We start from the raw sequence: 24,118 nt of genomic DNA on the forward strand, positions 1-24,118 counted from the left end.
CAAGTCACTCCTGACACGACAAAAAAAAAAATCACTATGTCAGAGTTTCTTAACCTTCCTAATGCCATGACCCCTTAATACAGTTCCTCATGTTGTGGTGACACCCAACCATAAAATTATTTTTGTTGCTACTTCACCACTGTAATTTTGCTACTGTTACGAATAGTCATGTAAGTATCATATGCAGGATGTATTTTCATTCACTGGACCAAATTTGGCACAAATATCTGATACACCCAAATCTGAGTAGTGGTGAGGTTGGGGGGATTGATTTTGTGATTTGGGAGTTGTAGTTGCTGGGATTTATAGTTAAGCTACAATCAAAGAGCATTCTTTGGCCGCGCTGAGTCCCCCTTGTGGGGAGAAGGGCGGGATATAAATATATGAAATGAAATAAATTCTGAATTCCACCAATGATGGAATTGAACCAAACTTGGCACACAGAACTCCCACAACCAAAGGAAAATACTGGAAGGGTTTGGTGAGCACGTGTTCCCCTAATTCAGACCCGCATTTTGCAAGCAGTGTAGTGCAGGGTCCCAGCTATCATACTATTGCCCAATGATGGATCTGGACCAAACTTGGCACAAATACTCAATATGCCCAAATGCCAACACTGGTGGAGTTTTGGGGAAATAGATCTTGACATTTGGGATTTGTAGTTGCTGGGATTTATAGTTCACCTACAATCAAAGAGCATTCTGAACCCCACCAACGATATAATTGGGCCAAACTTCCCACAAAGAACCCTCACGACCCACAGAAAATACTGTATTTTCCGATGGTCTTTGGCGACCCCTCTTGACACCCCTTCATGACCCCCCAGGGGTCCCGACCCCCAGGCTGAGAAACACTGCACTATGTGGAGCCCCCAGTGGCGTAATGGTTTAAACCCTTGTGCCAGCAGGACTGCTGACCAAAAGATCGGCGGTTTGAATCCAGGGAGCTGGGTGAGCTCCCATCTGTCCACTCCAGCTTCCCATGCGGGGACACGAGAGAAGCCTCCCACAGAATGGTTAAACATCCAGGCATCCTCTGGGCAATGTACTTGCAGACGGCCAATTCTCTCACACCAGAAGCGACTTGCAGTTTCTCAAGTTCCTCCTGACACAGAAAAAAAGTTCACAATGTACCAAATTTAGAAAGTAAAATCTGTTCCTGGTTTGTAAGTGTTATTTCCTTTTTAATTGTGCAGTACCTACTTTGAAAGTAGTTGTTACATTCCAAACACTTCATTTCTGTGGCTGCCACAAACCATATTGAATTGGCTGATAGAGATTCGTTGAAAAACTAGAGCAAATTGTGCTGCAGGATTTCTCGCAGAAACAAAGTCTTTGTAACTTTTTCCATGTGTTTATGATAGAACCAATTAGGAAACAACATTTATAGCTCAGGAACAAAAATCGTGTTACATGGCGTAAATATGGCTCTCATGTCCCCTTCTCTCAGCCTTTTCCGATGCAAGATAAACACCCCGAGCTCCCTAAGTTGCTCTTCAAAGGAGCAACTGTTGTATGATGTTTTAACTTGTATTAGTAGCATTGAATCCTTGCTGTAAGCCAGTCTGAGTCCCTCTACGGAGGTGAGAAGACTGGGATATAAAAGTTTTAAATAAATAAATAAATAAATAAATAAATAATTATTATTATTATACTTCATTTTTCACATTAGAACCTTGAGACTCCTTGATCTACTATGCAAAACTACACAATTTGGCTTCTAATGACTCTTTTAAAAAAAATAACCAAATTAACAACAGCTTTCTTAACACAAAGTTCTCTCAACTTGTTTTTTACTGAGAAAGAAGCCAAGATGGAGAGCGCACTCAACAACAGCTGGTTTTTATATTTCCAGAAGTGGTAGATCAACTATCATTTGTTACTTTCTTGTAACTAGGCCTTCTGGGCTAGCACCCAGAAGGCCTAGAAGCAATTCCAGATGAAACCTGAAGCCATCACATGGGAGAAACCAGGCTGAATGTCTCCTCCATTCTGCCTTATGGCTCTGCAGATGTCATGACTTGAGGATCATGGATGGGTTAAGCTAGTGGTTCTCAACCTGGGGTCCCCAGATGTTTTTGGCCTTCAACTCCCAGAAATCCTCATAGCTGGTAAGTTGGCTGGGATTTCTGGGAGTTGTTGGCCAAAAACATCTGGGGACCCTAGGTTGAGAACCACTGGGTTAAGCGATGTATGTTTTCTAACATGCTGCCCACTTTGGAAATAGGGTTGAAAAAGACCACAAGAGACATCCAGTCCAACCCCAATCCAGGCAGAAAAGGTGCAACCAAAGCCCTCCCAACAGATGGCCATCCAGTTGCTATTTTAAAACTTCCAAAGAAAGAGCTTCCACTGGACTAAAAGGCAGTGAGTTCCACTGTTGAACAGCTCTTCTCAAGATCAGGAAGTTCTTTCTAGTATTCAGGTGGAATCTCATTTCCTGTAATTCAAACCATTCCAGAATGTTTATTATCTCTGAGTTGACTTAATAAAGTAATGACACTGATACAATTTTTTTTCTTATCCTGATGGGGTGCTACCATTGTTTCTCTTCAACCTACCTGAAATATCTGGGAGATTCTGGAATTCTAGCAAAGGCCAATTCCCCAAACAGTTGACATAGACATCTGAGGACCATCAAATACATATTTGTGAAAGACCAGCTGGCCAAGGGAATTGTTTTGAAAGAAGATCGGCCTCCGGGTTGGATCAGTTATGTTGAATCATTTACTTTCTTTGCCCAAAGTTAAGACAAGCTTCTCATCCAAAATGGAAACAACAACCAAACCATTGGCAAGTCTACACAGACTCCCACAGCTGTATTAGGGCAGTGTTTCTCAACGTGGGAGTTGGGACTCCTGAGGGAGGGTCGCCAAAGACCACCAGAAAACACAGTATTTTCTGTTGGTCATGCGAGTTCTGTGTGGGAAATTTAGCCCAATTCTATCATTGGTGGAGTTCAGAATGCTTTTTGATTGAAGGTGAACTATAAATCCCAGGAGTTATAACTCCCAAATGTCAAGGTCTATTTTCACCAAACGCCACCAGTGTTCACATTTGGGCATATTGAGTATTTGTGCCAAGTTTGGTCCAGATCCATCATAGTTTGAGTCCACACTGCTGTATGGATATCAAGTGCACAAGGCTTGCAAGTCCCTTCAAGGTAGGGGGGAAGCACCCATGCCACATGGGACTGAGAGTGGACCAGCAGTATCAGGAGGAGAAGCAGCAGCAGAAGCAGCTTATGCAATTTGTAACACTGTTTATTAGAAAAAGTCAGTCTTTCCTTTTGTTTTTTTATTAATGCTCCCATTTGAAAATGTATAAGGATATGGGTCAACTAAAAAAGGTAAAGGCTGTCCCCTGACATTAAGTCCAGTCATGTTTGACTCTGGGGTGTGGTGCTCATCTCCATTTCTAAGCCGAAGAGCCGGCGTTGTCCATAGACACCTCCAAGGTCATGTGGCCAGCATGACTGCATGGAGCGCAACTACATAGTCAACTACAACTCCCAAAATTGTGAGTCAAACCTTCCCAAACCCTGCCAGTATTCAAAGTTGGCCATGTTGGGTCTCTGTGCCAAGTTTGGTCCAGATCCATCATTGTTTGGGTCCACAGTGCTCTCTGGATTTAGGCAAACTACAACTCCAAAACTCAAGGTCAATGCTCACCAAACCCTTCCAGTATTTTCTGTTGGTCATGGGTGTTCTGTGTGCCAAGTTTGGTTCAATTCCATCATTGGTGGAGTTCAGATTGCTCTTTGATGCGAGGTTACCTATAAATCCCTGCAACTACAACTCCCAAATGACAAAATTAACACTCCCCACCCCCCACCCCACTAGTATTCAAATTTGGGTGTATTGGGTATTTCTGCCAAATTTGGTCCCGTGAATGAAAATACATCCTGCATATCAGATATTTACATTACGATTCATAACAGTAGCAAAATTACAGTTATGAAGTTGCAAGGAAAATAATGTTATGGTTGGGGGTCACCACAACATGAGGAATTGTATTAAGGGGTCGCGGCATTAGGAAGGTTGAGAATAACTGTATTAGGGTAATTAGATTTAAATACAGAAGAAGATCTACTGATGCTACCAGATTACAACACCCATCAACCCACATCATTGGCTTGTGAAGACTGGAGTACCGTAGTATCTGGAAGGCCACAAGTTGCCCGGATCTTCTTCAAACAACATTGCACTGTTCTGCAATAGAGTCCAACAAGCCACAACAGTATTTCTCTCTAGTGTTAAAGACAGTTAACTTAAGTAAACATCCTTAAGAGTTTTCCTGGCCTTTGGAGGCTTATGAAAGACACTTTTATAGGAGGATTTTGCTTTAACACTAATGCTCTTTCTCCTTCCTCCCAAACCACAGTTTGAAGAACACTTCTGCTTTGCATTGGGAATACTAAACGCCATTCTTCTCAAAAGATCCATAAGATACGGTCTTTTGTTCCAAGCCAGTTGGCACCATACTAACTTTGCTGGATTAACTATTTGACTCTAAAACTTCATTTGGCCTCAGGCTTCGTGGCTGGTGAACTTCCTCATAACCTCATTAGGTCTGCCTTTTTCTTTTTCTTTTTTTGGCACAGTTTCATACTTCATAATGGGCATTTTTCTTGACTTTCGCCCTTACGCCTCTCCAAATCAGGATTCTCATGCTGCCTTTGGTAATGTCTTTGGAGAACCTAGGAGAAAGGTTAGCCCAGGGGTCCCCAAACTACGGCCCGCGGGCCACTTCCGGCCCGCCAAGGGCCCCGATCCGGCCCGCGGAGGAGGAGCGCCCCCCCCCCCACACACAGTGCCCCTCCGTTGGCTGGCTCATGCTGTCTATGGGGCCCGATGGACAGCGTGAGCCAGCCAAGGGAGGCTGCTCCGCATGGTCTACTTGCGAGTAAAGCACCTCGTGAAGTGCTTTACTCATAAGTAGGCCGCGCGGGCCTGCTCCTCCCTTGGTAGGCTCACGCTGTCCATCAGGCCTGATGGACAGCGTGAGCCAGCCAAGGGAAGAGCAGGCCCGCGTGGTCTACTCGCAAGTAAAGCACCTCGCGAGGTGCTTTACTCACAAGTAGGCCGCGCAAGCCAGCCAAGGGAGGTGCTCCGCGTGGTTTACTCGCAAGTAGGCCGCGCGGGCCTGCTCCCCCCTTGGCAGGCTCACGCTATCCATCAGGCCTGATGGATAGCGTGAGCCTGCCAAGGGAGGAGCAGGCCCGCGTGGTCTACTAGCGAGTCAAGCACCTCGCGAGGTGCTTTACTCACAAGTAGGCCGCGCGAGCCAGCCAAGGGAGGCTGCTCCGCGTGGTCTACTCGCAAGTAGGCCGCGCGGGCCTGCTCCCCCCTTGGCAGGCTCATGCTATCCATCAGGCCTGATGGACAGCGTGAGCCAGCCAAGGGAGGAGCAGGCCCGTGTGGTCTACTCGCGAGTCAAGCACCTCGCGAGGTGCTTTACTCACAAGTAGGCCTGCTCCTCCCTTGGCAGGCTCACGCTATCAGTCAGGCCTGATGGACAGCGTGAGCCAGCCAAGGGAGGCTGCCCCGGCGCTACATGCAGTCATGCTGGCCACATGACCTTGGAGGTGTCTATGGACAACGCAGCCTCTTCGACTTAGAAATGTAGATGAGCACCACAGAGTCAGACATGACTGGACTTCATGTCAGAGGAAAACCTTTAACCAGGAAAATTGTGGGAGATCCACGGTGGGAGAAAGAACTCTTGTCTGTTGGAGGTAGGTATGAATGTTTCAATTTGCCACCTTGATTGCCATTTCATAGCCTGACAGTTTTTAAGGAGACTCCTTAGTTGAGAGATGATTAGCTGGCCCTGATTGTTTCTTGTCTGGAGTTCCCCTATGTTTGAGTGTTGTTCTTTATTTACAGTTATAATTTTAGAGTTTTTTAAATACTGATAGCCAGATTTTTGGTCAGACTAGAAATAAGAAGATTTCCCATTCTCTGCTCCTGGAATTACTGCCTAAAGAGGGTGAGAAAGAACCCCCTCGAAGGGCCCTTCCACACAGCAAAATAAGATATGTGCAATGTGCAGAGGAATTTTTTAATTGATTTTTTTTAAAAAAAAACTATAGTCCGGCCCTCCATCGGTCTGAGGGACAGTAAACTGGCCCCCGGTTTAAAAAGTTTGAGGACCCCTGGGTTAGCCCCTGTCCTCATATGTCCCTCCCTATACAGCAGGCATAGGCAAACTTTGGCCCTCCAGGTATTTTGGACTTCAACTCCCACAATTCCTAACAGCCTCAGGCCCTTTCCTTTCCCCCCTCAACTGCTTAAGCGGGGTTTATATACAGTATCCGTGGAATGTCCAGGATGGGAGAAAGAACTCTTGTCTATTGGCAGTAAGTATGAATGTTGCAATTGATGACCATGATTAGCACTGAATAGCCTTGCAACTTCAAAACCTGGCTGCTTCCTGCCTGGGGGAAACCTTTGTTGGCTTTGAAGCTGCAAAGCTATTTAATACTAATCAAGAAGGTCAACTGCAACATTCACACTTGCCACCAACAGAATTTTTTTTCTCCCACCCTGGACATTCCACAGATATATTTATTTATTTTATTTATTTCCAGCACTTATACCCCGCCCTTCTCGCCCCCGAGGGGGGACTCAGGGCGGCTTACACAATGAGGCACCATTCGGCGCCCATACAATTACAATTATACAAATGACAATCATAATGAAGCAGTTAAAAACAGTTATCATGGTTAAGACAACAATGCAAATTAACAATCAGTAACACAGCATATAGAACAATTCACGTGTTCAGCATTCGTCTTTCCGGGTTCCAGATTCCAATCCATTATACCTTTCCTAGGTGGTATCCATTCTTTACATGCTCATTGACCAAACGCTTGGTCCCACAACCAGGTTTTGAGTTTTCTCCTAAAGGAAAACTCCTATATAAACCTCACTTGCCTTGCTTCCAACAAACCTTACAACCTTTGAGGATGCCTGCCATAGATGTAGGCAAAACATCAGGAGAGAATGCTTCCAGAACATGGAAAACTCACAGCAACCCAGCGATTCTGGTCATGAAAGCCTTTGACAATACAAACCAAATCCTTATTCTTACTATTATCATCATCATCCCATGGAATCTTGGGACTGGTAGTTTAGAGAGGAGTGTTTGGAATTCACAGCCAAAAAGCCTTTGTGCCTCAGCAAACTACAAATCTCACTATTCCATAGGATGTTAATACATAATTGTACAGGGGTTGAATGAAAAGTAATGCCTCCACCTTCCTAACTCCTCAACAGATGGTAGTACTGGTATATGGCAGGTACTGGCTTGTTCAGTAGACTCTCATCTACAGATCCATTTTGGCACGAAGCCTTAACATTGAATGGTTGTGTTGTTAAAGTGCAAAGTATGGAACCCTTTGCAGACGGTCGATCAATGCGACTTAAGCAACGTGCAGTCGTTGAATTCTTGACAGCAGAAGGTGTCACCCCATAGGAGATTCATCAGAGAATACAAGCTGTTTATGGTGATTGTGTTGATGTGAGTACTGTGCGTCATTGGGTGAGTAAGTTTAAAGATGTTGAGGCGATGTTTTCTGCTGTCAAGAATTCAATGACTGCACGTTGCTTAAATCGCATTGAGTGACAGGCTGTGCAGGGTTCCATACTTCGCACTTTAACAACACATTCTGATGTGTAGTGCCTTTTGATTTTAGGATTTTTATCTCTATTTTATTTTTATTATTTTCCCACAATTCCTAACAGCCTCAGGCCCATGAATGAAAATACATCCCATTTGAGGCTAAGGTTTCCCACCAAAATGGAACTGTAGAGGAGAGGCTACTGAAGAAGCCAGTACCTGCTGCATACCAGTACTGCCATCTGTTGAAGAGTTACAAGGCATTACTTTTCATTCAACCCTCTTATGTTGGGAATTAGCCTTTGTTCACTTTTCTGAAATACAAGAGAGCAACAACTGTGGGTTAGGAGGCACTCCCTTCTTTGACTCATTCAATGAATACGCAACACAACCCTTGTGCTATTCCAGGAAAGAAAACTGGACCCCATTGACCAAGGATCTATAAATCCTCCACAGACATATAAACCTCACTTGCCTAGTTTCCAATAGACCTCACAAACTCTGAGGATGCCTGCCATAGATGTGGGAGAAACATCAGGAGAGAATGCTTCTGGAACATGGCCAGACAGCCCAGAAAACTCACAGCAACCCAGTGATTCCGGTCATGAAAGTCTTCAACAACACATACTCCATTAAGTTTGGCACATTGCTAGGAAGCAAGAAAGACTCAAATGCAAAGAAATCCAAATATCAAGTGTGTGGGCTGTGTAAAACTGAGTCCATCCATATCCTTTCCATCTGACCTCAGGACATAAATCACATTGAAGGCAAATGTTCAGATGGGCCTTTCCTTGAACCAATTTCCTCTCCAGGCACGTAAAAGAGGAGTAAGTGAATCCTTAGCAAGCAGCAAAAGTGCTTGGAAAACCAACAGAACACCAGCGTTCCAGCAGCAACTTTGCTGGGTTGTTTGGCACTTCCCCAAACATCACAATTTGCAAACCAGACCTTAAGGACTCTTTCCAAAACAACTTCTTGGAGATGTTCTTCTTTCATATGGCAAAGGATTTGTAAATATGTTCCAATGCAGATAAACCAGGTGCATGCAGCTGGATGGCCTGTACAATCACTCTTCAGCCCCCAAAGCCATGGATTTTCACCAACTTCTCCGACATGAGATTTCCGGGAGTCTTTGTGGTGGGATTTTATGGATATTCAACTGGCTTACAATGACCACAATGCACTCAAAGAAGTCCAACTTTGTGCTGAATTGAATTGGGAGTCAAATTATGAATTCAGACTAGTCAAAAACTGGAGAACTAACCAAAAGGTGGAGGTGGGAGAGGACTTCGTAGGCCAAGCAAAGTCAACCCTTAAACCAGTGGTATCTGGTGGATCCCACTTGAGTAGGCTTTAGTCTAAATCGGTGTTTCTCAAACTGAGCTCCTCCAGGTGTTTTGGACTTTAGCTCCCAGAAATCCCAACCAGTTTACCAGCTGTTAGGAATTGTGGGAACTGAAGTCCAAAACATCTGGAGAAGCACAGTTTGAGAAACACTGGTCTAAATTTTAAAGGGAATGTTCAGGGTCCCAAATCTATTTGGAAACTAGCTTTAGCAGCTAGATCAGTGGTTCTCAACCTTTGTAATGCCACAACCCCTTAACACAGTTCCTCATGTTGTGGTGACCCCCAACCATAACATTATTTTCATTGCTACTTCATGTGTCATATTGTTACTGTTATGAATTGTAAATATCTGATATTCAGGATGTATTTTCATTTACTGGACCAAAATTGGCACAAATTACTGATACACCCAAATTTGAATACTTGTGAGGTTGTCCGGGGGGGGGGGGGAGGTTAATTTTGTCTTTTAGGAGTTGTAGTTGCTATCATTTATAGTTTTCAAATTGTAGTTCACCTAAATCCAGAGAGCACCGTGGACTCAAATAGTGATGGATCTGGACCAAACTTGGCACAAATACTCAATATGCCCAAATGTGAACACTGGTGGAGTTTGGGGAACATAGATCTCTACATTTGGGAGTTGTAGATGCTGGGATTTATAGTTCACCTACAATCAAAGAGAATTCTGAGCTCCACCAATGATAGAATTAGGCCAAACTTCCCATACAGAACACCCATTGACCAACAGAAAATACTGTGTTTTCTGATGGTCTTTGGTGACCCTCTGACACCCCCTTGTTCCGACCCCCAGGTTGAGAAATGCTGAGCTAGATGGATCCTTAAGGGATGGCTTTCTCTATTCTAGAACCCTAGAGTTTCATGAAAGGTCACTACGAACTCCACAAAAGATCATCATTGGGGGAAAAATAAACTTTTTCTGAGTTGCAAATATAATATGGTTGTTAACCCTGGAGCCTGGACATTATTTCAAGGGTTCTTCTACAGTAGGCTGCTCTGAAGTTTGGACTGAAATCCAGATGGAATTCATCAACCCAAATGAAATAGGAGCACATGGGGAGATAAAGCTGATGGAGGGAGCTCAACCCACTCTCCCCAGATTCGAACCACTGATCTGTCAGTCAACAATCCTGCCAGTACAAGCGCCAGTGGAGGCTCCTACCTAGAGCCATGAGATATGCTCTGATTCAGGGAACTTTTATTTCTGGATGTTTTGAGCTGGATCGTGGTTACCTGAAACTATAATGATCATTTAATGCCTTTAAATCACTGAGTTTCTGCTCCCAGGGTACCATAGAGGTGCTATGGGGGAACCTTGGAATTTTCTAGGTTCCCCAGCACAACTTTAACTTCCAAAGAAAACGTATCACAGAATCACCTTATAACAAAAGGCTACAGAGATCATTTCTCCATAGGGAAGTGAAACTGTGGGAATGGCTTCCATTGTCTGACTGTATATTTGGCCTATCTGTTCCAGGAGGCCTTGAGTCATGAGAGGTGGGTAGCAAATAAAATTGTATTTATGATATCATCATCACTGACCAACACACATTATGGTGCCTCAAATGTTAGCCCTATTTCTGGGTATATTTGATCTGTTATTTCTAAAAATGGTACCAGTTTGCCTCCATCAGCTCTAGTTTATGAGTGTTGCACCTCAGCCAGCGTTCGCCTTGCCCTTAGCACCAACCAGGACTCCAAAAGCTGTATTAAAACAGTTTATTGAAGAAAGTACATATGAAAAGGGAAAATCTCCAAAAGGGATAAGAAAGGCAAAATCCAACAGGTAATCAGAAAAGGTAGTCCATAAGTAAAAAGCCCAACCAAGCTAGTGAGGAGTGAAACACATGAAAGGCAGCAATCCAAATAATACAAAAGATATAAGAAAACAAGAGTCATAACATGATCATAAATACAGGGAAACAAGAGTCAAAATAGAGGAGGAAATAATGAAGAATTTGCAAACAAATGGAGGTTGGCACTTGGGTATTTGGAAAAGAAGACAAAAGTAAACTTGAAGATTACCTTAAAGGGGATTCAGTGAAAGAAGATATATGGGTAGTTGCTGATTAGTTGTGTGATCTTTTTTTGAGGGGCTTTTCATGGGGTGGGGTTCATGGGTGGTGGGAGTAGAGGGTTGAGAAATGTTAAGGTATAATTTTGTTTCCTATACACACTATAAAACAATAAAAATTTTTTTAAAAAGAGTCAAAACATGAATATGGATCCAGAAAAACCCAGAACTTAGGCTAAAACATAAATTGGAAACTGAACTTGAGATCCACACTATCTAGCAGCATTGCCTGATCTGAATTCTCAATGAGACGCTCTCTAATTTAATTTCAATATCTCTCTTGAATTGTGGTGCCCAGAATTGGACACAATATTCCAGGTGTGGTCTAACCAGAGCAGAATAGAGGGGTAGCATTACTTCCCTAGATCTAGACATTAATAGGAGCATAGTGTCTAGATCTAGGGAAGTAATGCTATTCTGCTCTGGTTAGACCACACCTGGAATATTGTGTCCAATTCTGGGCACCACAATTCAAGAGAGATATTGACAAGCTGGAATGTGTCCAGAGGAGGGCGACTAAAATGATCAAGGGTCTAGAGAACAAGCCCTATGAGGAGCGGCTTAAGGAGCTGGACATGTTTAGCCTGAAGAAGAGAAGGCTAAGAGGTGATATGATAGCCATGTATAAATATGTGAGAGGAAGCCACAAGGAGGAGGGAGCAAGCTTGTTTTCTGCTTCCTTGTAGTCTAGGACGTGGAACAATGGCTTCAAACTACAAGAGAGGAGATTCCATCTGAACATGAGGAAGAACTTCCTGGCTGTGAGAGCCGTTCAGCAGTGGAACTCTCTGCCCCGGAGTGTGGTGGAGGCTCCTTCTTTGGAAGCTTTTAAACAGGGGCTGGATGGCCATCTGTCAGGGGTGATTTGAATGCAATATTCCTGCTTCTTGGCAGGGGGTTGGACTGGATGGCCCATGAGGTCTCTTCCAACTCTTTGATTCTATGATTCTATGGCCACAAAACATGAAGACATTTTTTTTAACCTTGACTTTCTGGCTTGTGGAACTTTCTCTGCGTTTCCTTCTCACTGAGCCTTTTGGATTTCCTGAGCTTGATATTTTTCTCCCTAAGATAAAGCCTGATATCCCTGTCGAACACACCTGCTCTCTCAGGTGAGCTATCCCAGCCTCCCAGGCCTTTATCAGGTGTTGCTAAGCTCCTTGAGGGGGAAAAGTCATCTCCACCATTCACTGTATCTCCTGTCTGCTGGACTCCGAAACAGTTTGACTTTCAAGCCCTGTCTCACATACAGAATCTTAATCTAAAATCCCCTCGTTTTCCTTAGTGACAGAACCATCCACTGCTCTCCTAGGTCCTCCAAGCTCTGGAATCCCAATCCCTTCATCTTCATCTGTCTGAATCACAACAATGAGATACAGGACACATGCTAAACTCCGGTCTTCGCTTTGCTCACCCGTAACAAATCAGGATATAATGTAATGTTTAAATAAATATATTTCAAGCACGAGGGAAACATATTAAAAATTAAAAGTATACTATTATTTACTATTATTTATTTATTTACTGTATTTGTATACCGCCTTTCTCAGCTTTATCGGCGACTCAAGGCGGTTTCCAACAAAACAGTATACATAGTATCACAACAAAATTAAAACATTACAATTACATAAACCACAGCAGCAATAAAACAACATAATTAGCGTCTCCTTATTGTCAAGCATTGTCCAGTTCCATCGTCAATCATCGAATTCCTATATCATTTATCCATATCCGTTACTCTGTGTTTGTGAACGCTTGTTCGAACAGCCATGCTTTGACTTGCTTCCGAAACGTTAAAAGGGAAGGAGAAGATCTAATCTCTCTGAGGGGGCATTCCTTAGCTGGGGAGCCACCGCTGAGAAGGCCCTGTCTCTCATCCCTGCCAAACATAGCTGTGACGAAGGCGGGACCGAGAGCAGAGCCTCTCCGGACGATCTCAAAGTTCTAGATCAGTGGTTCTCAACCTGGGGGTCGGGACCCCTGGAGGGGTCGCAATGAGGTGTCAGAGGGGTCGCCAAAGACCATCACAGACAGTATTTTCTGTTGGTCATGGGAGTTCTGCGTGGGAAGTTTGGCCTAATTCTATTGTTGGTGGGCTTCTGGATGCTCTTTGGTTGTAGGTGAACTATAAATCCCAGCAACTACAACTCCCAAATGTCAGGGTTTATTATCCTCGAACTTCACCAGTGTTCACATTTGGACATATTGAATATTCATGCCAAGTTTGATCCAGATCTTTCATTGAATCCACAGTGCTCTCTGGGTGTAGGCAAACTACAACTCCCAAACTCAAGGTCAATGCCCACCAAACCCTTCCAGTATTTTCCGTTGGTCATGGGAGTTCTGTGTGCCAAGTTTGGTCCAATTTCATCGTTGGTATAGTTCAGAATGCTCTTTGAATGTAGGTGAACTATAAATCCTAGCAACTACAACTCCCAAATGACAAAATCAATCCTCCCATCCCAACCCCACCAGTATTCAAATTAGGGCATACTGAGTATTTGTGCCAAATTTGGTCCAGTGAATATGAATACATCCTGCATATCGGATATTTACATAATGATTTATAACAGTAGCAAAATTACAATTATTAAGTAGCAATGAAAATAATTTAATGGCTGGGGGTCACCACAACATGAGGAACGGTGTTAAGGGGTCACGGCATTAGGAACGTTGAGAACCACTGTTCTAGATGGTTCATAAGGGGAGATACGTTCGGACAGGTACTACCCGAAATAGTGTTTATTTTATACAGATTTATGATACAAATGTTACCATATCTGAGAAATGAGAGCTGATTTAGTCTATCTAACACAATTTCTGAATCAGTGCCCCAAATGGCCTCAGGAACAGGGCTAAAAACCAAAGCAAGAAGAAAATCCTTTTTTGGGTTGAGTTATGTTGTTGTTGTTGTTGTTAAACTTGTGCAGAATTCTGGCTACTCTTCTCCTCATTCAGTTGCAATTCCAAATAGGGGGAAGATGTTTTGCTCAGCATCTGCAAAGCTTGGAAGTCTCTGAAGGGTCACCATATCACCCTTGGCTCCCTTTTAGAAGGTGGGAGGAGAACAGGGTTGGGATTTTGGAGAGCAGTACATCTTCCTGCAAAGTAGTTTCCAAGTCCTCCTTGCCGAGCCAGAAAGACCCACAAAGGGCCCTGATTTTGAAGAATCCTCCTGAACCAAACAAACACTCCAATGAGGCTGGAGAGCAAGATAAGACCAGCCGGGCCTCTCCCTTGAGACGTCTGGGCAAACCTCCTCCAGACCTCATTGCTCCGTTGCCCCAAACGACAGGTTGGGTCTTGATTTTGCAGAGGGTTTGCATTTCGCAACTAAAGGCATGCAAATGCATCCCACGGAGGGCAAGAACTCCCTGTACTCAATGCGAGATGGGAAATGGAGGCTAATTGCTTAATGCCCCATTTGGCAGCCAGGGAGGGTTTTAAAAAAATGACAAAGAGTAGGTCTTTGGTGGCGGTTAATAAAAACAACATTGGCATCGCGGAGTTTGTTTGACTTACTATTACCTCATTTTCACCTGAACCTTTGCCAGGAACACGTCAACTAACAGCTAACAGATGGTCCAGATTTCTGAACTTTGAAGATAATGCTCTCCCATTCGGCCAAGGGAATGATCCCTGCCTTCTTCTTCTTTCTCATGTTTACCCCATTGGGAGGAAAAGATAACCGTGATCTCGTTATGGGCCCCAGCTAAGCCTCACTGACAAATGTTGAGAATGCTAACATTTGCTATGGATTACAAGCTACACATTATCAGATAAAGTTATCTCAGTGGGTCAACAATGTGTGTGGGTTTCTTTACACTGAAAAGCCCGTGGAACAACATTGACTGTATCCAAAAGGAAACCAAACGGAGAAAGGGAAGCAAAGGGAGAAGGATACTGAAAGCATCAAAGATTTCTAATTGAGGATATATGTGCAGCGATGTCTCTGTATCCAGGAATCCTGTATCCATGGACTCAATCATCCAGTTTGAAAATATTAAAACAAAATCCAAAAAGTCTTTTTTTTTATTTATTTATTTATTTTTGTCATGTCAGGAGTGACTTGAGAAACTGCAAGTCGCTTCTGGTGTGAGAGAATTGGCCGTCTGCAAGGATGTTGCCCAGGGGATGCCCGGATGATTTGATGTTTTTATCATCCTTGTGGGAGGCTTCTCTCATGTCCCCGCATGAGGAGCTGGAGCTGATAGAGGGAGCTCATCCGCCTCTCTCCGGATTCGAACCTGTGACCTGTCGGTCTTCAGTCCTGCCGGCACAGGGGTTTAACCCACTATGCCACCGGGGGCTCCATGTCTTTTTATATAACTTTGCTACATAATGGGACTTAAACATCTATTGATTTGGATTTTGGAATCCACAGAAGGTCCTGGAACCAAACTCTAATGGGTACCCAAGATCCACTGTATGTATGTAGTATGTACACATGGTATGTTCATAAGCATGTACGTACATATGCACATATGCATGTATGTATGCATTCCATATATATGTATTTATTTATTTTATTTAGTATATTTGTATACCGCCCCGCTCAGCCTTCCGGCAACTCGAGGCAGTTTACAAGGCAAAATTCAATGCCAGCAAGAACACAATTACAATATAAAATGTCAACATCAATAAAATCATAACACTACAATAAAAATATAATTCAATAAGGAGCCCCCGGTGGCGCAGTGGGTTAAAGCCCTGTGCCGGCAGGACTGAAGACCGACAGGTCGTAGGTTCGAATCCGGGGATAGGCAGATGAGCTCCCTCTATCAGCTCCAGCTCCTCATGCAGGGACATGAGAGAAGCCTCCCACAAGGATGATAAAAACATCAAATCAGCCAGGCGTCCCCTGGGCAACGTCCTTGCAGGCGGCCAATTCTCTCACACCAGAAGCGACTTGCAGTTTCTCAAGTCGCTCCTGACACGACTAATAATAATAAAATTCAATAAATACTCATGAAAAACAATGTCCAGTCCCGTCATGTAGTTGTTCCGTTCTTATGACCGTTACTCAGTATTCGCAAATGCCTGCTTGAATAGCCATGTCTTAAGATTCTTCCGAAATGCTAGGAGTGAAGAAGCCGATCTGATCTCCCTAGGAAGGGCGTTCCATAGCCGAGGGGCCACCACTGAGAAGGCTCTGTCTCTCGTCCCCGCCAGACGTGCTTGTGATGATGGCGGGACCGAAAGCAGGGCCTCTCCAGACTATCTTAAAGTCCTCAAAGGTTCATATATACATGTGTATGTGTGTGCACATATGTACATATGCATATGTGTGCCTGTATATATGTAGCTATGCCATATTTTAGTTCTTGCAGACCACTGGTGGTCCAAGGACCACAGTTTGGGAACCACTGATGTAGATGAACCCACCTCACTATGCTATTATAGCAGTGGGTTGGACTAAATGGCCTTTGGGGTACTTTCCAGCTCTAAAATTCAAAATAAGTTTTAGCTGTGGGTCCAGTTTGATCCTCCTTTATCTTTTTCAATAAGACATGTTTACATCTGATGAGTCTATTATTAGCTGTCTTGAAGGCTATTTCTAGTGGAAAGTATAAAGTTTCCAAAATAAATATATTTAAAAAAAGAATAAGCCATTTTGAACAGCAGTAGATAAAAAATAAAATAAGTATGAATGCATCCAATAAAAACCTCCAGGGAAAACTAAAAGATCATTTCAAAGTTACCCAAGAACTCTCATAAGCAAATAAGATAGAAAGAAAAAAACTTAGAAGCAAAGGCTGTCTTACTCCAGGGTTGCTGAAGGTTTTTTTGCCTTTTTTTAAAAACCCCTTCCCAAAATGCTGATGCTATTGGGAAGAAGCGAAAAAGGAGTTCACATGACCTGGACTCAAAGGGGAGAAGGAAAATAGATATTGCACTCCAAGAGATGTTTAGAGACGCTATCTTCCAAGATAAGACCACAGGAGAATGAAAGGGGGCTCGTGGATTTTGCAAGAGTTTAAAAGTACAACAGCCCAGAAAGTGAATGATTTCCCAAAACATTGCTAGGTTTTCAAAGGAGCCTGCAGCAAATCCTACTACAGCTTAATTGATGGAAACAAGAGTTTAAGAGGGGGAAATTCCTTGCTCCCTTCTTCCCATGGATTTACTGGTCACAATTAGCATCTTTCTGTATCCTGTTGCATTCAGGCCTATTCCCACAACGGTAAAACCTGCTGCCTTGATATCACACATCAGAAGAGGATCTGAATAAGCCTTGCCAAGAGAACCACCATGATTTCTTTTTCATGTCAGGAAACCTTGAGAAACTGCAAATCGCTTCTGGTGTGAAAAAATTGGCCGTCTGCAAGGATGTTGCCCAGGGGATGCCCAGATGTTTTGATGTTTTACCATCCTTGTGGGAGGCTTCTCTCATGTCCCTGCACGGGGAGCTGGAGCTGACAGAGGGAGCTCATCCACACTCTCATCCTCCAACCTGTCGGTCTTCAGTCCTGCTGTGCTGCCACCGCAATGATAACCCTATGATATCTGCTATAGGTCAAAAATGACTTGAAGGCACACAATGATAAAGCTCTCAAATGTCCAGCTTTGGCTTTGTAAGCATTCAACCATGTTTGGAGGACTGGGTTAGGTTTACCACGTATTTTTTCCCTGACAGCAGGCAATAACAACATGTATACTGTAGCTAGTTGGCCCTCCACATTTGCAGGTTTAACTTGGCTATTCACTGATTTGATTAAACCTGAGGCCCTCCAATGCAGATCTCAGGTCAGTTTTCAAGCTGACCATAAAGTCATGCAGGAGGATTGAGAAATTCACAGAGAGAACATCTCTCTAGGAATCTCTAAAATTCTCCAGTGCAATTCTATGCTATTGACCATAGCATCATGCTGGAAAATCTAGATCAGTGGTTCTCAACCTGTGGGTCCCCAGGTGTTTTGGCCTTCAGCTCCCAGAAATCCCAACAGCTGGTAAATTGTCTGGGATTTCTGGGAGTTGTAAGCCAAAACATCAGGGGACCCACAGGTTGAAAACCACTGATCTAGAGCTTTCTAAAGAAAGAACCTTTCTAAAAAATCTCTAGGCATTCCAATACAAATACATGGTCAACTTCTCCAGCACAGCTCTATGCTCCACTTCCACCAAAAGTCTGCCATATGCACTCCAGATATAATTATTTGCAGATCCGAAGTTCCTCAAGGACGCTCTAACTCCTCCATTGTGATTTCATGATTGACTTCTGCTGGAAGTTGACCACAACCACATGCTGGAGGGCCTAGAGATACACAAAAAGAACCTATTTCTAGGAATCTCTAGGTCCATCATGACACTGCTGTCAGCTTCTGGTAGAAGTTGATCATGGCATCATGCTGGATGACTGAGATATTCCTAAAGAAATGAACTTTCTAGGGAATCCGTAGGTTCTCCAGTGCAACTCTGTGGTCAACTTCTACTAAAAGCTGACTTGAAGGATCATCTTGAAGGACCTAGAGGATCACAGAAAGAACATCATTCTAGGCATCTCTAGATCAGGCCTGTGCAACCTACACCCCTCCAGATGTTTTGGCCTCTAACTCCCAAAAGTCCTGGTCATTGGACAAGTTGGCTAAGGCCTCTGGCAGTTGGAGGCCAAAACAGCGGAAGGGCTGCAGATTGTCCAGGCCTACACTAGATCATTCAGTACAATTCCATGATCAGCTTCCAATGGAAGTTGAGCATATACTCAAACTGGAGGACCAAGAAAATCTTAGAGCATTTTTCTAGGAAAAGTGCAATTCAATGGCCAACATCCTTAGGTCTTCCAGCATGACTATGTGGTCAACTTCCAGGAAATGGTCATGGCTGACTGCATATGTAGAAAGTAAAAAAATATTCAATACAGATTAATATGGATATGAATCTGATTTGTAATGGTTACTGTGGATATGAAACTACAAATGTGAAGTGTTCCATGCAGAGACTGCATCTTTACTTGTTCCATGGAAGTGTTGGAGCTCAGCCTGTGATTGTGTTTAAGGACCAGGGTGTTTTAAATGTGGGGAGTGATGACAATGAGTTTCAAGAAGGCAATGGTCTGGTCAGTGATATTGATGCAGAGAATGACCAGGAGATCCTTGTTCAAAATTTAGTTTCTCATGAGAATGTCCCTGAAGGGTGTGGGGATGATGGTGTACTCTCTGAATTGCTACGAGAGAATTCCCATGATTTGGAGCTTGAGAACAGCTCGGCACCTGGCCCAGATGCAGAAATTAATGAGCAAATAGATAGACTGGATGTTACTAGTCAAAATAGGAAAGCAGATCAGTGGCTCAGGCGTTCTGCTAGGCTCAGAAAAAGAAAGATAAGGGATTCAAGGCTAAAGCAAAACCAATTTCTGGCTGCTTGGGACATAGTTTAATGAGGAGATAAATGTCCCGAGAACAGGATCTGTAGTCAGATAAAGCATTGTTTGGAATCAAGTCAAGATCTTGTTCCTGTTTCTTGGAAGCTTTGCTTGGAAAAGATTCATGTTTAAAGTGCCTTTGTTTCATGGTTTTGATTCTTGGATTCTATAATTTTGTATTCACTTGCCTTGGATTCATGTTTCCTGGTTTCTTGGATTTTGTTATAGAAGTTTCTGCCTTGGTTTTTCATGGACTTTGATGGACTAATTCCCTGGACTATTTTGTTCCGTCTTACTTTCCTACCTAATTGGATTTACCTATTCCTTTAAAGTGCTTTTTACTTTACTGCTTTTTAATGACCTTCAATAAACAGATTGCATTTCTACTCAGCTGTGTGGTGTTTAAAATCAGAGGGCTTTTAAAGTCAGAGGGCGTCTGGAGTGCAACAGGAAGTTATGAGAGCTGCAATTTCTAGGCCCAGAGTCCTTTATTTATTTATTTATTTATTTTGATTTACGACATTTATATGCTGCCCTTCTCACCCCAAAGGGGACTCAGAACGGCTTACAAGGTATATATACATACAATATATTATATTATTAGCATAGTACAATATCAGTATTAAATATTGTTATATTATACTATACCATTATATTGTAATATTATTAGTAATATTACTTGTAGTATAAATATATAATTATAATATCATATTTTTATTATTAGTATTATATTGCATTACCAAGCATTATATTGCATTACAAACTTGGGCCCCCATGGAAAGGTTACTGGCCTTTTTTTGCTTGTTGTTGTTGTCTATGCAAGGACTAGACCGAGGAGTTTAGATCCCCATAAGACATAAAGAGAAAGTTCATCCAAGTTCCCAGGTTGGCAACGCAAACAAACGAAAGCCTTTGTGACATCTTCACAAAGAGGGAAACTCTGCGTTTGCACTGCAAGGTCAACAGAGTGGCCGGCAGAGAAAACAATCCAGCCGAACCCCAGAAATGGAAAGAGACAGAGGGACGGGGCGGCTCAGGATGGACATCAACAATGACATCATTGGGGGGAGGTTTGGGTCCCTTGCTTTGGATACAAGGCCCCAGCAAGTTGGTGATGAGGATGTCCAAGAGGAGGGTTTGTCTCTTCTTCCCAATTTTCTGTGAACAATTGGTTTGTGAACAAAATGCGAAGCTAGATAGGGCCCTTGTATTTCTCCAGCCAGGCTCTTTGTATACAGCCAGCCCTTCATATTTAAACGTTTAACTTTTACGGATGTGGTTACTGAAGGATTTGATTAAGATGTTCTCTGAATGATTTGGGACCCGCCTACCTTCGTAACCCCATCTCTGTATACAAACTCACATGATCTCTTCAATCATCTGGAGAGGCCCTGCTCACGCTCCCATCTGTATCGCAAGCGCGATTGGTGGGGACGAGAGAGAGGGCCTTTTCGGTAGTGGCCCCTCGACTCTGGAACTCTCTTCCTAAGGACATCAGGCATGCCCCAACCTTGGCAGTCTTTAAGAGGAGCTTGAAGACGTGGTTGTTCCAGTGTGCCTTCCCAGAATAATGCTCCCATAGCACTTTGTCCTCCAAAGCACTTGATATTAAGTCTGCTTGTATGTTTCCACAAACCGCCCCATCACTCTTTCGCCCATGTCCAGCATTATTTTTTAATCTTAGTTACATTTGTCGTACCCATAGATTTTAAAGTGTGTTGTCTTATTTGATAATGTTTATGTTATTGTTTTACTGTTTTGTTGTTTTAAATTGCTTGTATTGTTATTGTTATTGCTTGTATTGTTGTATTTTGGGCTCGGCCTCATATAAGCCACACCGAGTCCCTTGGGGAGATGGTAGCGGGGTATAAATAAATTATTATTATTATTATTATTATTAGTCAACTGAGTCACACTATAGGACCTAGAGATTCCTACAGAGAACACTTCTCAAGATGCTTATGGCAATTTGGTGGTCAACCTCCAGCAAATGTTGGCCACAATATCACCCTGGCAGACTCAGAAATTCCTAGACAGATATTATCTCAGGTTTAAACAAAATCTGTGTTGTATTGATATTTTTCTCCACTTTTGCAAGGATCCTATGCCCTTAATGATTGTGTAGATGGAAGGTCTGCTATTTTTTTATTTGCAACTTCAGGATTAGATGGTTTAAAGACCCTAAAAACTAGGCCTGTTTGATCAAGAAAAAATTTGTTTCTAAATTCGATTCTTAATTGGGGTGTTTTTTTGTTTCGATATTAAAAATATTTACAAAACTTTCCAAAAAAATGTTTTGTTATTTACGAATTTTCGTAAATATTTTACAAAACATTTTAGAAAAAAAATTTTTCTTGATCAAACAGGCTAAGTGTGAATGTTGCAGTAATGATTAGCATTGAATGGCTTTCTCCCACCCTGGACATTCCATAGTATTAGATGATATATAACTCACCATTTGCCTAGTTTCCAACAGACCTCTGAGGATGCCTGCCATAGATGTGGGCAAAATGTCAGGAGAGAATGCTTCTGGAACATGGTCATACAGCCCTGAAAAGTTACACAAGCCGGATGGCGCGCGGAGGCCGCTTGTGAGCGCGCCTGGAGGGCCCCAAGTATGCCATATGTGGTGTAGATGCACTCTGGGCGCCTTCACTCATGCTGCAAACGGGGACACCCATCCGCCCACGTGGCTGCAGCAAAGGCGCCCAAAGAACTACAAAACAGAGGACCCTGGGAAGCCCAGGCAGGAAGTGAGGTGTCCTTGCGGGGCACGCTGGTTTGCTAGTCGCGAGGCCAGTCAGGCGGAGAAAGGGACCGGGAAAAGGAAGAAGAGCAGTGGCAGCATGACAGCCGCGGCGCCGGAGTGAATGCAGCTGGCTGCTCCGGGGACGGGTGGGCTTGGCAGGTAAGCGCTTCCCACTTCCACCCGCGACCAACTCAGTGGGGTTGCCTGGGCAACACCCCCCCCCCCCGTGCCACCCCGTGGGAATCTTAGGGGGAGATTTCTCAACCGTGAACTGCACTAAAGAGGAGGAGGAGGGGGGCGCAGGAGCCAGAGCCGGATGGCGCGCGGAGGCCGCTTGTGAGCGCGCGCGCGCCATCCAATGGGCTCCGGCTTCTGCGCCCCCCTCCTCCTCCTCCTCCTCCTCCCAGCTGGGAGGAGGAGGAGGAGGAGGAGGGGGGCGCAGGAGCCGGAGCCCATTGGATGGCGCGCGCGCGCTCACAAGCGGCCTCCGCGCGCCATCCGGCTTCTGCCACGGTGCACTGCTGGGGTGCTTGGGAGCGCCGGATTGGCTCCCAGGCTCCAGCACTGCAGCACCACTCAGCAGCAGCCTCCATGCCATTAACGAGCGGAGCTTCAGCTCGTAAAATACATGGGGCTGCTGCTTCGATATTTTTAAACCCTTCCGGGTTTAAAAATATGTTTTGATATCGCTTCGGATATGCAAAAAATAACGATTTTAATACGAAATAACGAATTAACGAAACGAAACCGACAGGCCTACTAAAAACACAAAATCCTGTCTGATCTCCACAGCAAAGCAGGGTTAGCCCTGTTGGTACTTGGAAGAGGATTGTAGGGTCTGTTCCAGATGATGGAACTAGCAGGATCACATCTGGGAATTCCTTGCTTAATAAAACCCTGTGAAATCCATGGAATCACCATAAGTCAACACAAAGGCATCAACACACAAAACATCAGGGTGATTCTGGTTTGTTCTCACTAACTAGAGTTACTCAGCCTTGGATGCCATAGGAAACTTGGATGCCATAGTCTTCGCAAACCAAAAATAAGGAGGAATGACCACATTAACCTAAGATTCATCCATAATCCATGGATAGTTCAAAGGACCACACAGTTGCCTCTTACTCAATCGGGATGGAGTAACAATAGCCTAAACTAGGAACACATCAGCTCATAAGGAAAGAGCTTCTACCAATGGCAATGAAGAAAATCCAAAAAGTGCAGCCACACTGTTGACTTAATGCAGTTTGACATTACTTTAACTGCCACAACTCAAAGTTATAGAATCCTAGGAGTTGTATTATACTTCTTTAGCATTTGCTACCAAAGAGCACTAAAGGTAAAGGTTTCCCCTTGACATTAAGTCCAGTTTTATCTGACTCTGTGGGGTGGGGTTTTTTTTTCTTTCGTATCAGGAGCAACTTGAGAAGCTGCAAATCACTTCTGGTGTGAGAGAATTGGACATCTTCAAGGACATTGCCCAGGGGATGCCCAGATGTTTTACCATCCTGTGGGAGGCTTCTCTCATGTTCCCACATGGGAAGCTGGAGCTGACAGACAGGAGCTCAGCCAGCTCCCTGGATTTGAACTGCTAGTCTTTTGGTCAGCAATTCTGCTGGCATAAGGGTTTAACCCACTGTGCCACCGGGGGCTCCTTGAAAGGTGGTGCTCATCTTCATTCCTAAGATGAAGAGCCGGCATTGTCTGTAGACACCTAGGTCATGTGGCTGATATGATTGCATGGAGCAATATTACCTTCCTGTCAAAACAGTACCTATTAATCTACTCACATTTGCGTGTTTTCGAACTGCTAGGTTGACAGAAGCTGTGGCTAACAACGGGAGCTCTCCTGCGGATTCAAACCGCCAACCTTCCAATCAGCATGTTCTGCAGCTTAACGGTTTAACCCGCTACACCACCATGCTCTAAAGAGCGCTAACACCTCA

General features: G+C 43.7%; 1 protein-coding gene across 1 annotated transcript in view; it reads right to left on the reverse strand.

Moving 5' to 3' along the window:
• COL4A6 (collagen type IV alpha 6 chain) overlaps positions 1-24,118 on the reverse strand; it is a 207,059-nt gene that overhangs the window by 108,273 nt on the left and 74,668 nt on the right. The gene's annotated exons all lie outside the window — the stretch shown is intronic.

Source organism: Anolis sagrei, chromosome 10, assembly GCF_037176765.1.
Source record: "Anolis sagrei isolate rAnoSag1 chromosome 10, rAnoSag1.mat, whole genome shotgun sequence".
NCBI classification, from domain to species: domain Eukaryota; kingdom Metazoa; phylum Chordata; class Lepidosauria; order Squamata; family Dactyloidae; genus Anolis; species Anolis sagrei.